Genomic DNA, 13928 nt, shown 5'->3' on the forward strand with positions numbered 1-13928 from the left:
ATTGTGTTCATTCTTTTCTGTATCATAAACCTGGGAAGGATGAACATGTTTTTGACATAATTTTGACTTGAAGTGAATAAATGGTAATTTAGTGGTAAAAACAAATATCTAAATTTGTTCAAATGTAACGTTACTAACCGCGGAATTGCCCAAATAAAGATACGTGGATTGAGTGTAGGCAGCAATTACAGGTAGAATACATCAGTGAAAGCTTGAGGAAAATAAATTGCCTAGTCTGTTAAAAAATTATGAACTTTTAAAATTTTAGTGCTACTAACACGGCGGGATGAGAAGACTCCAACAGCTTGTGACATCACACCAGAACAACGATATAAAGAAGATGATTATAAATAGAATTTCATATTTTTTTTTTTAACGAAAGGTGCATGTTCCTTTCACTTTTTGACAAAAAGGTAATATTAACCCCCTGTTGTATTGCTCTTTCACCATGGTAAAAAAAATTAAGTGAAATATTGTGACATTTTCTTTTCTTCATGGTTTTCTTTGTATCGTTCTGGTGCGATGTCACAAGCTGTTGTTGTAGTCTTCTCATCAAGAAGTAGTTGCACTAAAACTTCCAAAATTCATCACCAAGTCTTTTGAATGGATTATCCAATTTTCCTCAATCTTTCACTCGTGTTCTACTTATATTGCTGCATTCACTAAATCCACATGTACAGGTATGTTTAGGTAAACTTCCCCTTTAAATTAGATGATATCTTGGGCTCATGACTCATATTGGTGTCCACACACATACGTATAGTGTTCTGCTCACCTCACATTAAAGCAATACGTACTCCTCTGATAAGACATATACATTTTATGCATTTACAAAGAAAAAAAAAGTTGCATGATGATTACCACTGGAGAACATAGATGTGAAGGATATGACATGTTTGTTGTTTTTTTCCACTGTGTCCTTGTCTCTCCGTCTCGTGAAAGTCAAAATTATTTATGAAGACCAGAAAACCAGTTTGGAAAGTTGTGAAATGATGACAACACTAATGCTAATATATATATATATATGTATATATATATATATATATATATATATATATATATATATATATATATATATATATATTAAGAATAGTCGTGGGGGCGTTGACCCTCCAACCTTCCGCAAGGTTTTGCCCTCCAGGTGCTCAACAGGGGTTCTCACTGCAAGACGCCAGAACCTGGTTAACAAACGAGCTGTGCAAATTTATCACACAACTTTGGCGCGAGTATTAGTCCTGCTCCTCTTGGTATAGGAGTTTGTACATAAGATTTTTCCAGGTAATGTATATCACTTGGCAGAAATGAAGTTGTGAGTGATTGGGGCACTTTCTTTTTTTTCTCTCTCTCTCGTTTTGTTTCGTTTGATCTTCATCTCTTACTCTTTAATTGGGGATACTCCCTGGGATGAATGATCAGATTTAGGGAAAAAACAACATTTTTAACGACCGATGTATGCAACAACAACAACAACAACAAAAAGAGCAATTGGCCCTAAATTGGCAAACCATAATAACACTTCAAAACATATCTTTTGTACACTGCATCCTCATGTACAATGTCAGGGGCGGATCCAGGAATTCCGTAAAGAGGGGGCGCGTTTACAAAATTAAAGGGGGGCGCACGCACCCCCCCCCCCCATTTTTTTCTTTTTATTTCTTTTGTTTCAACAAAAAATAAAGGGGGGGGGGGCGTGCGCCGGTTGCTGTCCTCCCTGGATCCGCTACTGAATGCAGGGTAGTGTATGTTAGTCCATGGGCCAGGCCAGATATTGGTACCATCTGAGGTGGCAAAACCTTTTTGGTGTCATTTTGTTTGTCGGGCATAGATATGCTTATCAAGCTATGATAGCATTTCCAAATGAGTAGCTTAGTCCTAATAAATGAATTTTTAACCCGTTTGGTTTCGCTGTTATATACCTTTACTTCTGAATCGAAACTAACCGCTATAGAAAGAAGAGCACTGTCTTCTGTATGTCCACAGGTGTTCTGTTGTAAACGTGGTGCGCTTGGTCTTTATTCAAGGCAGCGAAGGGAATATCCAAGGGTTACGATGTCCACAGCGCTTAGTCTTTATTCAAGACGGCGAAGGGAATATCCAAATCTAATGATACAGTGTATATCCCTTTATCTAAAAAGCAAAAAAAAAAAAAAAAAGCAAAAAAAAAAAAAAAAAAAACCAATTCCTAGTGGAAATTTTCAAAGGTCACACTCTGACTGTCTTTGGTCAAAGAGCGTCAAAAATATTTGGCATTGGTCGGGTTGATGGCTGAAATCTATGACTAAGCTACTACTCTGGAAATGCTATTATACTTTTATAGCAAAATAATATTCCTTAGATATATGTCATTTCAAAATGCACAACTAGAACTTGCCACCTCAGGTGGTATACCAGTAACTAATTTTTCGGGTCTTGGCCCATGGACTAATTGTGTGACAATTGTTTCCGTGTCTCTGTGTGTGTGTGTGTGTGTGTGTGTGTGTGTGTGTGTGTGTGTGTGTGTGTGTGTTTGTCTGATTAACAACAGTATCAGTTCAGGTAAACACTGCCAAAAAAAAAAACACAACAAAACAAAACAAAACAAAACAAAACAATGTACCGTTATCATATCTAAAGTTACTAATAAAAGAAATTATCTATTCTGTTTTTAAACTACCCTCTCAACAAATACATAAGTTTTAAACAAAAATCACTCTGCTCATTTACAATAGTATTTATTATTACGTATTGTAGTGTACCGGTTCATTGTTTGATGGAAATAAAGCTACATTGGCGTGGCATTAGTGTTTTCACCTCAGCATTTTCACCGGAAAATGTTGAATAATAAAAAATACGGGAAACTCCACGAGGAATTGCTTTTTTGTTTGTTTTTTAGATAAAGGGATATACACTGTATCATAGGCTTTGGATATTCCCTTCGCCGTCTTGAATAAAGACTAAACGCACCGCGTTTAGCTTTGGACAGCATCACCCTTTGGATATTCCCTTCGCCGCCTTGAATAAATACTAAGCGCACCGCGTTTACAACAGAACACCTGTGGACATACCATGAGCTCCATGGACATACAGAAGACCTAGCTCTTGTTTCTATAGCGGTTAGCCTCGATTGAGAAGTATAGGGATATAAAAACGAGACCAAATTGGTTAAAAATTCATTTATTGGGACTAAGCTACTCATTTGGAAATGCTATCATAGCTTGATAAGCGTATATATGCCCAACAAACAAAATGACACCAAAAAGGTATTGCCACCTGAGATGGTACCAATAACCAATTTTTCGCCTCTTGGCCCATGGACTATGTCCAATATCTTATGCCGCTGTTATCATGAATAAAGACAATGGTTGAAAATATAGCTAGAGAAGGGAGGGAGATATATTGAGAGATAATGAATAGTAATAAAGAAAAGAATACCGTCATGGTGTGCAATAGGTCACTCTGTAGTAGCCGGAGATGTCGAACATAGCGATTATCACCGCGTGCATAATGACATGATTAATTTTGGGCACCAATCGGCCCTTGTGTGAGATTTGTAAAATGGTATGAATCATACCGAAAACCATAATGATAATGATGATAGTGCATGTGAAGACAGGCTGCCCATATGATAAGATGAATTTTAATCAACCGTGTCCAATGTGCTTCGAACTGTGGCCCCGTATCTAATTCTTATTATGAAGAAACTGCATGGAGACATGCTGTAACCAGTCCAAACCTATGTGGAAAGAATATAGTTCATAATTTCTTTTAGATGCTAATCAAAATGGTTGTGGTCAGTAAACATCCAAGTTGTTACAACAACAAAACTACCATCATGCACCACCGCTAACAACCACATTTCTTCCTCTCTAAGTTGTGTGTGTATGTGTGCGTATGTGTGTGTGTGTGTGTGTGTGTGTGTGTGTGTGTGTGATAGAGAGCGGGAGCGAGGGATCAAAAGAGCGAGGAGAAAGAGCAGAAAATTTTAAACTCATTTCTATCCATATCTCATTTAAAAAAAAAAAAAATATTCCTGTGAAATAGAATAGCATATTGGGCCTACCATTGAGAGTCTACCATATTCACAGTCTAAGGGGCGATGCAAAATTGAATATCAAAGTACATTCTATATCAGAATTATGTATCTCCAAACCGTATAACCAAATAAGAGGAAGTCAAATAAACATTTCCGAAGTTTCGGATCACAAAACCAATCACCTCCTCCCCCCCCCCCCCCAAAAAAAAAAAGCTGTCAGCACCAATAAGGAGCTTCATAACCGGCGATTGGTTCTTTAATCTTCGAGTAATATATGTATAGGGCCTATATATATATTCATTTGACCAGTTGGTGAAATATAACGAGCTGGGAAAATATAACATTTGCGATCCTCGCAAACAGTATCATGTGACGAGCTCTTGACCAATCACATACCAGAAACTGTCTAAGCCATCTAATATATATATATATATATATATAATTATATATATATATATATATATATATACATATATAAATGATTAACATTTTTTGCGTGTGTGCATGTGCGTGTGTGTGTATGTGTGTGTTTGCAACAATCTAACGTGCTGTACGGGCCGGTCGTGATATGTATAAAGACCAGCACGTTTTTATTGACTGAATTCCATGCACTGGTAAAACGAATTGAATAGTGCAGGTTCAATTATAATGCTGCGAAGAAGTTGTGATTCAGTTTATATGCTACCTAACTGGCAAGTCAGAGCTTGACTAGACTCTGTAGCCACTAATAATGTACAGCGACAAGCACAGTCAAGATACATGTACCTGGTATCGAATGTTTTTTATGAAGAGTGAATGTGCTCCCCATTCAGTAATAATGAATCGAATGCACACACTCAGAGCATGCATGACTAGCGATGCCTGCATTGTTCACTCTCTTTCTCTCAGCTATAAATAGACGTTTGAATGCGTGCCAAAAGTTGCTTGCCTTTATTACCAGACCAACGAAGCATCACACGCCGCATTGACAATGCACTGTTACAATGATCAAGTTCCTGAACTTTGCAGCCCTTTGACTGATCGAAAAAACAAACAAACAAACTTTGAGCAAGTTACATATTGTATTCAAGCACCATATACGGAATTGAAGGAGTATAATGTTATTCTTTTTCATGTACAGTCAATGTCAGTCTAGTTCTACTCTTTCAAACGACAAAGATGAGCGAAAATTGTAAAGGGTCCGGAAAAGACAGACTATGTCTTCCACTGAAGGCAGGATGATGATTGGCAAGGATAAAACGCATGCGCGTTAAAGACGCTCAAATGGATCGAGTCATTTGTTACCACGGGTATACAGCCTGAGCAATCATGGAAATTGATTGCTACAAGAGCTAGTATTCTTATGATATCTTCTTGTTGATAGTAAGTCAATCCATAACACTAGATTTCTTGCTCTTACAATTACTTCTTAGAGTGCTTTGATAACCTAAAGTGTGAATATAGGCTACACGTACATAAACAAATAAATACATGTATAAGTACAAAAATGTGTGTGTGTGTGTGTGTGTGTGTGTCCAATGATGTAATACATTCTCATAGTTTGAAAAAGGACATAACTATCGTGAAATTTTAGCGATGTATTGTTCATGTTACTATGCGAGTACAAAGAAGTAGTGAGAAACTTTAGTTTATACAGAAAATAGTGAATTTCTTCACAATTCCTCGAGATGATTCTGTGCCGCATCCTTTGGCATTCTCCGTCACGGTGTCCCCGCTTTCACAGGGTCATCCCACAAGACCGACACCCATGAGTCATACAGCCCACAAGTCCTATACAACCCACAAGTTCGACACTAGGCAAATAAAGCCCATATCGACACTTAGTTCAACAGATACAACACGGGGTTTAATGTGTCGGTCTCGTAGGCCTTGTTTACCAAGTGTCGAACTCATTGGCTGTATAGTATGACTCGTGGGCTGTATAACTCGTGGGCTGTATGACTCATGGGTGTCGGTCTCGTGACGTGCACCCGCTTTCACTCCTAGAGATCTACTTTCAAGACATCCCTTTGCCAATCTGGCATTCATCTCATCTGTGTTTTCTTCTCTTTTCACTGTGTACAGCCATAATAATCAAGCGTAGATGATTCAGTAAATCGAGTACATGTATTGTTCATTCAAAGAAAATTGCTCCTCTTCTCCTGTAGTTTATTTTCTTTTCTCTTTTGTCTTTCCGAAGTGCGATCTCACAGCTCCGTGCAATTGCATTCAATTCAAATCTACTTTCTTTCTTTTTTTCGACCTGACAACAACATACACTTTACTTTTTTTTTGACAAAAGAATAATGTAAACGGTAAGTTGTGAAAGAACAGAGTGTTATATATAACAATATACATGGTCGGCGGAACCGGGGGGGGGGGGGTGCCCCCCCCCCCCCCACTTGTTGTGCTCTATACAAAGAAATAAGGAATATAAGGTGTCGTCACTTTGCCCCCCCCCCCACTTTTTTTTTAAAACCCGTAATTACGTAAGTGGCACTAAAAACAAATAGATATAGAAATCTTGCTAAAGACCCCTTTTTTTTTTCTTTTTTCTTTTTTGTTTTGATTTGTTTTGTTTTGTTTTGTTTTGTTTTGTTTTTAATTGCTTGTCAGCTGAAGAAATTCGGAAGTGGAAGGGGAGAGATAAGCTGAAGATCTTTTTATTTTATTTTTCTAAATTTTTTATTTATTTATTTATTTTTTTTTTTGGTTGTTAGCTCATGAAACCCAGAAGTGCTTGAAACTCTTGAAAACGCTCCGCCAGCCCTGATTCTTATTATGATATACATCATAATAACAAAGAAGCATTATCACCAACAATTTAGGAGAGCAATACGTATTATACGAAAATCGGAGGGACCCATGAATGCACTGAAAAAAACCCAAACCAATGCTTTTAATTTAATGTGGGCCCCTCTGCAGAAGGAAATTAATACAAAATAAGTTCTGAAGCCCACCAAAGAGATAGGACTGACATGTTAACAGGACTAATTGAGACAAGACAGCTATACTTGACAACAAGACAACTGAAGAGACAATTAAAGGACAAGTTCACCTTCATTAACATAAGGATTGAGAGAATGTAGCAATATTAGTAGAACACATCATAGAAAGTTTGGGGAAAGTCGGACAATCCGTTCAAAAGTTATGAATTTTTGAAGTTTTTGTGCAGTCACCGCTGGATGAGAAGACTACTGCAGTGTATGATGTCACATGCGTACAACAATAAGGAAAATATTAAGAGAATTTCACAAAATTTCATCTTTTGAAAAAAGTACATATTTTCTTGACTCTTTACTGACATAATGGGTAATATTATTCCCATTGCCTTTAGAAAGAGGCAAGTCAAGTGCTCTTTCATTATGCGAAAAAAGTGAAAATATGTTGAATTTTCTTTACATTTTCTTTATCAATACTGTTGTACTCATACGACATCACGAGCCTTAGTAGTCTCCTCATCCAGCGGTTCCAACACAAAAGTTTTAAAAATTCATAACTTTTCCATCGATTGTCCAATTTTCCTCAAACTTTCACTGATGTGTTCTACTAATATTGCTGTATTCTCTCAATCCTTCCCATATGTTAATGAAGGTGAACTTGTCCTTTAAATACAAAAGAGACATTATGCGATTTGTTAAAGTGTAGTGAGAAGTATTTGTGTAGCCGCGTGTAAAGGGAAAGAAAAGTAAATTTTCTTCGGTGGAAATCTGTTGGCCTACTTGTACCTTGCGTGCAAAGTTTCTCTCAGAATTTTACTCTCTTGATATTTTGTACATGACAAATTCAATGAGAATTCGAAATTTTGTCTAAAAATCAATAATAGGCAGCGTACTACACAAAGTGGCTAAATTCAGTGAGACCATGGACAGCGTAGGCCCTACTAATAATTTGTGACCGATTATTTCCTTGTTTCCGCAGAATTATGACTTAATGATTATTTTCTCATTTTAAGCAATGTCAGTAAGTGTTGTAGTACTGTTTAGTTTTAGTTCTATTGGATACAGTCTGATTGAACATGAGATGACAACGATCATGCAGCGACTGCCGCAGTCTGCACTTTCGACTCGCCGATTGGTCGAGCGCCACCACAGGGCGAGTGGAGGACAGGATTGGTGACGATGACCCGAGATGGTTTTCAGATTTAAAAGCCATCATCAATGTTCGATTCTGTTCGGAAATGGTTTCAGCTTTCTTCAGAATCGATTACTTCACGGTCATGATGACGAGCAGACATTTGAAAGGTATCAGAACTCGACACATTCCACTGATTATTCACCCTTTGAAATCAAGATTATTCTAGAACTGTTTGATCAATGTTTAATAAAGGAGTCATTCCTTTGTGGAAAATGATGCAGGTTTGAGATTACAGCAGGGGACAAAATATACATTAACTTTATAATTGGAGATATCCTGTTTTGCTATTGTTAAGCTGGTGCACCTGCAGTCTCCAGCTGGTTTCCGAGACGTAAGTGCTGAGACGTCTCCTCAGTCACGACGAAGTCGCGGAGACTATGGTTATCATAATGATTTTGTTCGCGAGGTCTCCGAGACGTCTCCGCGAACTTACTATCAGGCGGTCTACTAGCAACGTCGCGGCAACGTCTCCGTGACTTCCGGCCTTGGAGCCTTGTGAGAGTGCAAGTCATTTCTTGGTCTGCCGAGTCGCACGAGTCGCGCCGACTGATCAGCAGTCAAGTTTTCTCCAGTGAAAAAAACAAAAAACAAAAAACAAAAAAAAAAAACCGTTGGCTGGGGTCATCCCACGAGACCGACACCCATGAGTCATACAACCCACGAGTCCTACAGCCCACGGGTTCGACAACAGGCAAATAAAGTCCATGAGACTGATACTGGGTAAAAACAGCCCACGAGTTCGACAGATACAACACGGGGTTTAATGTGTCGGTCTCGTGAGCCTTGCATGGTGAGCCTTGCATGGTGGTCTGCTTGGTGTCGAACTCATGGGCTGTATGACTCGTGGGCTGTATAACTCGTAGAATGTATGACTCGTGGGTGTCAGTATCGTGACGTGCACCCGTTTGGCTTGCATGGTGGGCTTACGATCCATACATGAGTGTTACCCAACCAGAACTATATCATGTTTTGAATGAAGCAGGACCAAATCCGGCCACAGAAAATATACCACGAGGACTAACTATATTTCTGCCTGTGTTAAAAATAATGATCATAATAATAAATGTGTTATAAAATAAAATAGAGAATCGCTTCTATACTTAACATCACAAACCAGTATTGCATTATTAGATAGCGTACCTGTATACGTAAAAGGTCCTCGCAAGACAACGGTAAAAATATAAATTTTTGCTTTTATATCATTTGGTAGGTTTTCAAGTCCAAATTCCTCATAATATAGCCAATTCCCATGATTCACTGAGATTTTGATTTCAAAATGTTCACATTTGTGGCTCTTTCCTACATCGTTAAGCAATTGCCAACCTCTTGATTTATAAAAAGAGGAGCAACCATTTGTGGAAGCACCCATGAATTTACACAGACAGTGCTTACGAATTTGGCAGAAGAGTGTATATCGAATCCTTTTGCAGGAGAGAGAGAGAGAGAGAGAGAGAGAGAGAGAGAGAGAGAAAGAGAGGGGAAAAAAAGATTGATACACAGGGAAGTGCTTTAAGACCTAGCTATCAGAAGGGCGTATAACATCAAGATACACACTTTTGCCACATTGGTCGATACAAGGGTATAGAGTTCATTATAGTACGTGCTTGTAAACTGGGAAGAAGGGCATATCTCAAGAAACACCAATGCAATGATTAACTCATATTATATTGTTAACTGCCTGCTTTGGCAAAAGGGGGTTTCTGTAGATAACCCCTTTTACGTAAACACGCTGAGATTTTGCTGACAATAATTTGTCATACGGATGTGACGATAAGCCAATCTGCTTTAACAATCATCACTCGTATACTGCTACGGATAAATTTGGCAAAAAGGCGTGCCTATAGTCACTCCTTTCTGCCTATTTAACAATCACTTGTAAATTGCCAATTTTCCATGAACTGATTTGGAAAAAAGGGCGTATTCATATGACATACGCCCTTTTGCCGAAATTGGTTGCGGAACCTGTACATTTTGATAAGGCTTAGGTAATGACTTTGTGTGAATAAGAAATAAAAAAATCCAAAAAGATTCTTAGAAATTTGTGACGAGAAAATTAAAGGGATGATAAAAAGGGATGATAAAAATTTAAGTGTATAATAAACCAAATACAGAACATTAAATGAAAGCAAGATGTTATTCAGGAGGGGAGACAAATTGAAGAAACTCACACCTGCATGATGTACAGAACATTCTTTAAAAAAATCAAAAAACAAAAACAAAAACAAAAACTGACCACCAAACTAAAGCTTGATGACTTCTACAGTCACCGGAAAAAAACCCTCTCGGCTAATTTCCTCGTCTTTTTAAAATATCGTAGTAGTATAGAAAGCAGTCAGAAATCTGGCCCTTCACCAAAAGACGGCCGAGTAAAATAGGGAAATTGACATATGCCAGGGGTTTAACTTGCTCTCAGCCATATCAGCCACGTATTTCACAAAGCGCCCTCTGCGATCTTTTTATTTCATCCGGGCTCATCAGTCTGGCTGGGCCAATCAGACTGAACTCAACGGACAGTTATCACAAAGATGACTGGGCTATAGGTGTTGTTGTCCGACATTCCCGTCATATTCAGGAGGGTTTAAGTCCCAATACTATTTATAACAGTATAAGCTCAACGAACGCATCTATCAAACGAATCAATCGCCTTTCGTCTCTGGTGGCAAGTCTGAAATCAGTAACGGTCCACTTTGCTCGATGACCACTTCCGTAGTTCATTGATGATCTTAGTAGTGGACATGCAGTGCCCTCTGCCCCCCCCCCCCCCCTTACTCCGGCAAGTGCCTGGTTGAGTCGTCGAGCCGTCTCGGTGCTAGATGTGATTCCACTTCAGTTATTGTATGGGCAATTTTACGATCAATAGCTCAAAATGAACTGATGAATATTGTGGCTAAGTCGGTATCCTTATTAGAAATGATGCAAAGGACAATTTAATGAAGTCAAGTCGCAAATAGTGACCCACCTCTTGGGATTTTGTCAAGAATGTACAGTGAACTCCCGTTATAAAGAAGTCCTCGGGACCGATAGTTTTCTTTCGTTACACCGAGATTTCGTTACTACCGAACAAATAAACAATAAAAACATAGAAAGGATATTATGTTTCGGTCTGAATTTTTATTTAGTTGTAACAAGAATTTCGTTATAACCGTGTTCGTTATAACGGGAGTGCACTGTATCAGATCGATTTAGTGATACATTGTTGAAATGATTTTTAAACTACATGTCGGTATTTTCATACATATTTTCACATGCAAGGATCATCATGATGCATTCCGGGTCCATAGCCGTGTGATGAAAATGAATTCATTAATGTACAATGTCTGTTACAGTATTGGCTTATACGTGCTCTCACGACAAAGCGGTTTATGTGAGTGGAATCCGTGGACATGACTTTCAAATTGTTACTGAAAACTTGTTAGATTTTGCTCAAGGCTTCGATTGCTTTTATTTTTTGAATGGGTTGCAGATAGAAATTTCGAAATGTGACGTAGCTCTTTATACCGAGACAATCCTTCTAATGTTTCCTGTTTCTTTCGTTTTCAATTTTCTTCATCTAGTCCTCGAACCAGTAGCCTTTTCGACACGAAACTGGGCAAATTAAACCTGGAAATTTTACCCTTCATTTTTTTTTTCTTCTGCATTAACCCATCCAAAATAATTCTTGAGAGCCGCAGTAATATTTGTTATGGGCACATGATTATATCAGTAAGATTATTTTAGTGGAAACTGATCAAGTTCATAGAATTAGAAACAACGAATCATGAGACCAGAAGACGATTTCATTTTGGTTGGAGGCCTCCACTGTATATTAAGCACATGCAGTAGCTTAAAGTTGAGGCCTCCAGCAGTTTTATTTTAGTCATATTGTAATCATAACCTCATTTCCTCTTATTTAAGATTATTATACATGATAACTGTCTCTATTAACTTAATAATACAATGCTGTTACACATCTCGATTTTACGGAGGATTATTACATTGCATCGCTCTTTTTCACTCTGTGTATTAAAGGATGTACTCTGCCATGTTCACTTTGAGCAAAAAAAAAAATCAGATATATTAAAATCTAATCAAATCCATTCCTACTTATAAACAATGTAATGTAATTAATTTCAGGATGATAATGTAAGAATATAAACAGTGCATGCTTGTGATCGTAAATGTGGTGATTACTGAATTCCTATACTAACAACGTAACCGCAAAATTAGCGTAGATTCATGAATCACTGCTCTATCCAAGTTAGGCAAACGCCTCGCGTGTCATGAAACAATCACTAAGTTACTGATTTTGTTTTTGTTTTTTACTTGCTTTATAGCATTATCATAATCCCTTTCGTATATAAAATGAATGTTATTGTAGAGTAATAGAATAAGAAATAAAACCCCAACATGCATGGGCTAAACAGTTAAAACAAGATGCATCTTATGGCTGCATAATAGTCTCCACAGCGAAAAAGCATCTCTGCATGCTAAGTTTGGTCATTCACATTAAAGGAGATGGCTAGTAACTGATCAGTAGGAATCATTGGGGATGCTGGGGGATGATTGTTCCAATTCTTGTGGGATTCATTTAAGAGTACATTATGTATCTATTGTTGTGTGAAAATTATTTGCTTCAGAACGGTCTCATATTCAAGTAATGTGCAGTTTAATGCCCCGTCACTGTACAGGCATGCTATAACCTGGAAACATTACAGGGGCGGATTCAGGAATTCTGTAAGGGGGGGGGGGGCATGTAATGTTTCTGGTGCCACTTCCGTTTTTTATTTCATTTTTTTCTTTTTATTTATTTTGTTTTTAAAGAAAAATAAAGGGGGGGGGGTGCGCCGGTTGCGCCCACCTCTGGATCCGCTATACTGCATTAAACTGCACATTACTTGAATATGAGACCGTGCTGAAGCAAATAATTTTCACACAACAATAGATATATAATGTACTCTTAAATGAATACCACCAAGATTGGAACAATCATCCCCCAGCATTCCCACTGATCCCCACTGATCAGTTACTAGCCATCCCCTTCAACATAACAACCTTTAAATCATTCGTGTATGTTTAATCCACTGCGTGCCACATTAATTCAATGTCCATACTTACGTGTGTGGAAGTTGTTCATATTTGACTTCTTGGGACTGAAAGGATTGATGAAGGGGTTAAGAAGATAAGCGGGGTGAGACTCTGCCACCACGAAGCTTAGTCAGCCTGCATTACCATAGGAAAGAGGCGCTAATAAAGAAACAAAAACAACCCAACAACGCTACAATACAAATGGAGATGATTTGTATGGCCAATATATGTATACTTACATTATTTTCTTTGATAACCATCACAAGAAGACATCTCACAAAAGTGCAAATTTCACTTCTTCTTCGAATTTGGTTTGATGAATATGATAGATAACACACAAATAACTGGTTGAGGTTTCATTCAAATGAGAAGGTTCGTCAGTCTCACATGCGAAACTGTGATATTTTTACTGAAAACCGCATAATATCCGAAATTGAGGCAGTGTGATGTTATCAACTCACGGGTTATCAGTAGGCAATTTGCAGTTTAACATTAAACATGCACTTGTAGTTCCATAAATCCTTCATTATTTATCTATTTTTTTATTTTTTTAAAACATGATGTGAAGTGTTCAAAACTTGGCAGCAAATTAATGTAGTGTTACAACTTCATGTAGGCCTATATAAGGGCCAGTGATTTCTTTTTATCCGCCATTGTTTAAATCACAGATGTATATTTCAGTTATAGTATTGTGCAGCAACTTTGACTTTAATAAACCCATTTGTAATCTAAGGTT

At 37.8% G+C, this 13928-nt stretch overlaps 1 protein-coding gene across 1 annotated transcript in view; it reads right to left on the reverse strand.

The window, feature by feature from the left end:
• Window positions 1–13928, reverse strand: part of LOC140242591 (small ribosomal subunit protein eS4-like) — a 120799-nt gene that overhangs the window by 69939 nt on the left and 36932 nt on the right. The window lies entirely within an intron of this gene.

The sequence above is a fragment of the Diadema setosum genome, chromosome 19, assembly GCF_964275005.1.
Source record: "Diadema setosum chromosome 19, eeDiaSeto1, whole genome shotgun sequence".
Classification (NCBI taxonomy): Eukaryota; Metazoa; Echinodermata; class Echinoidea; order Diadematoida; family Diadematidae; genus Diadema; species Diadema setosum.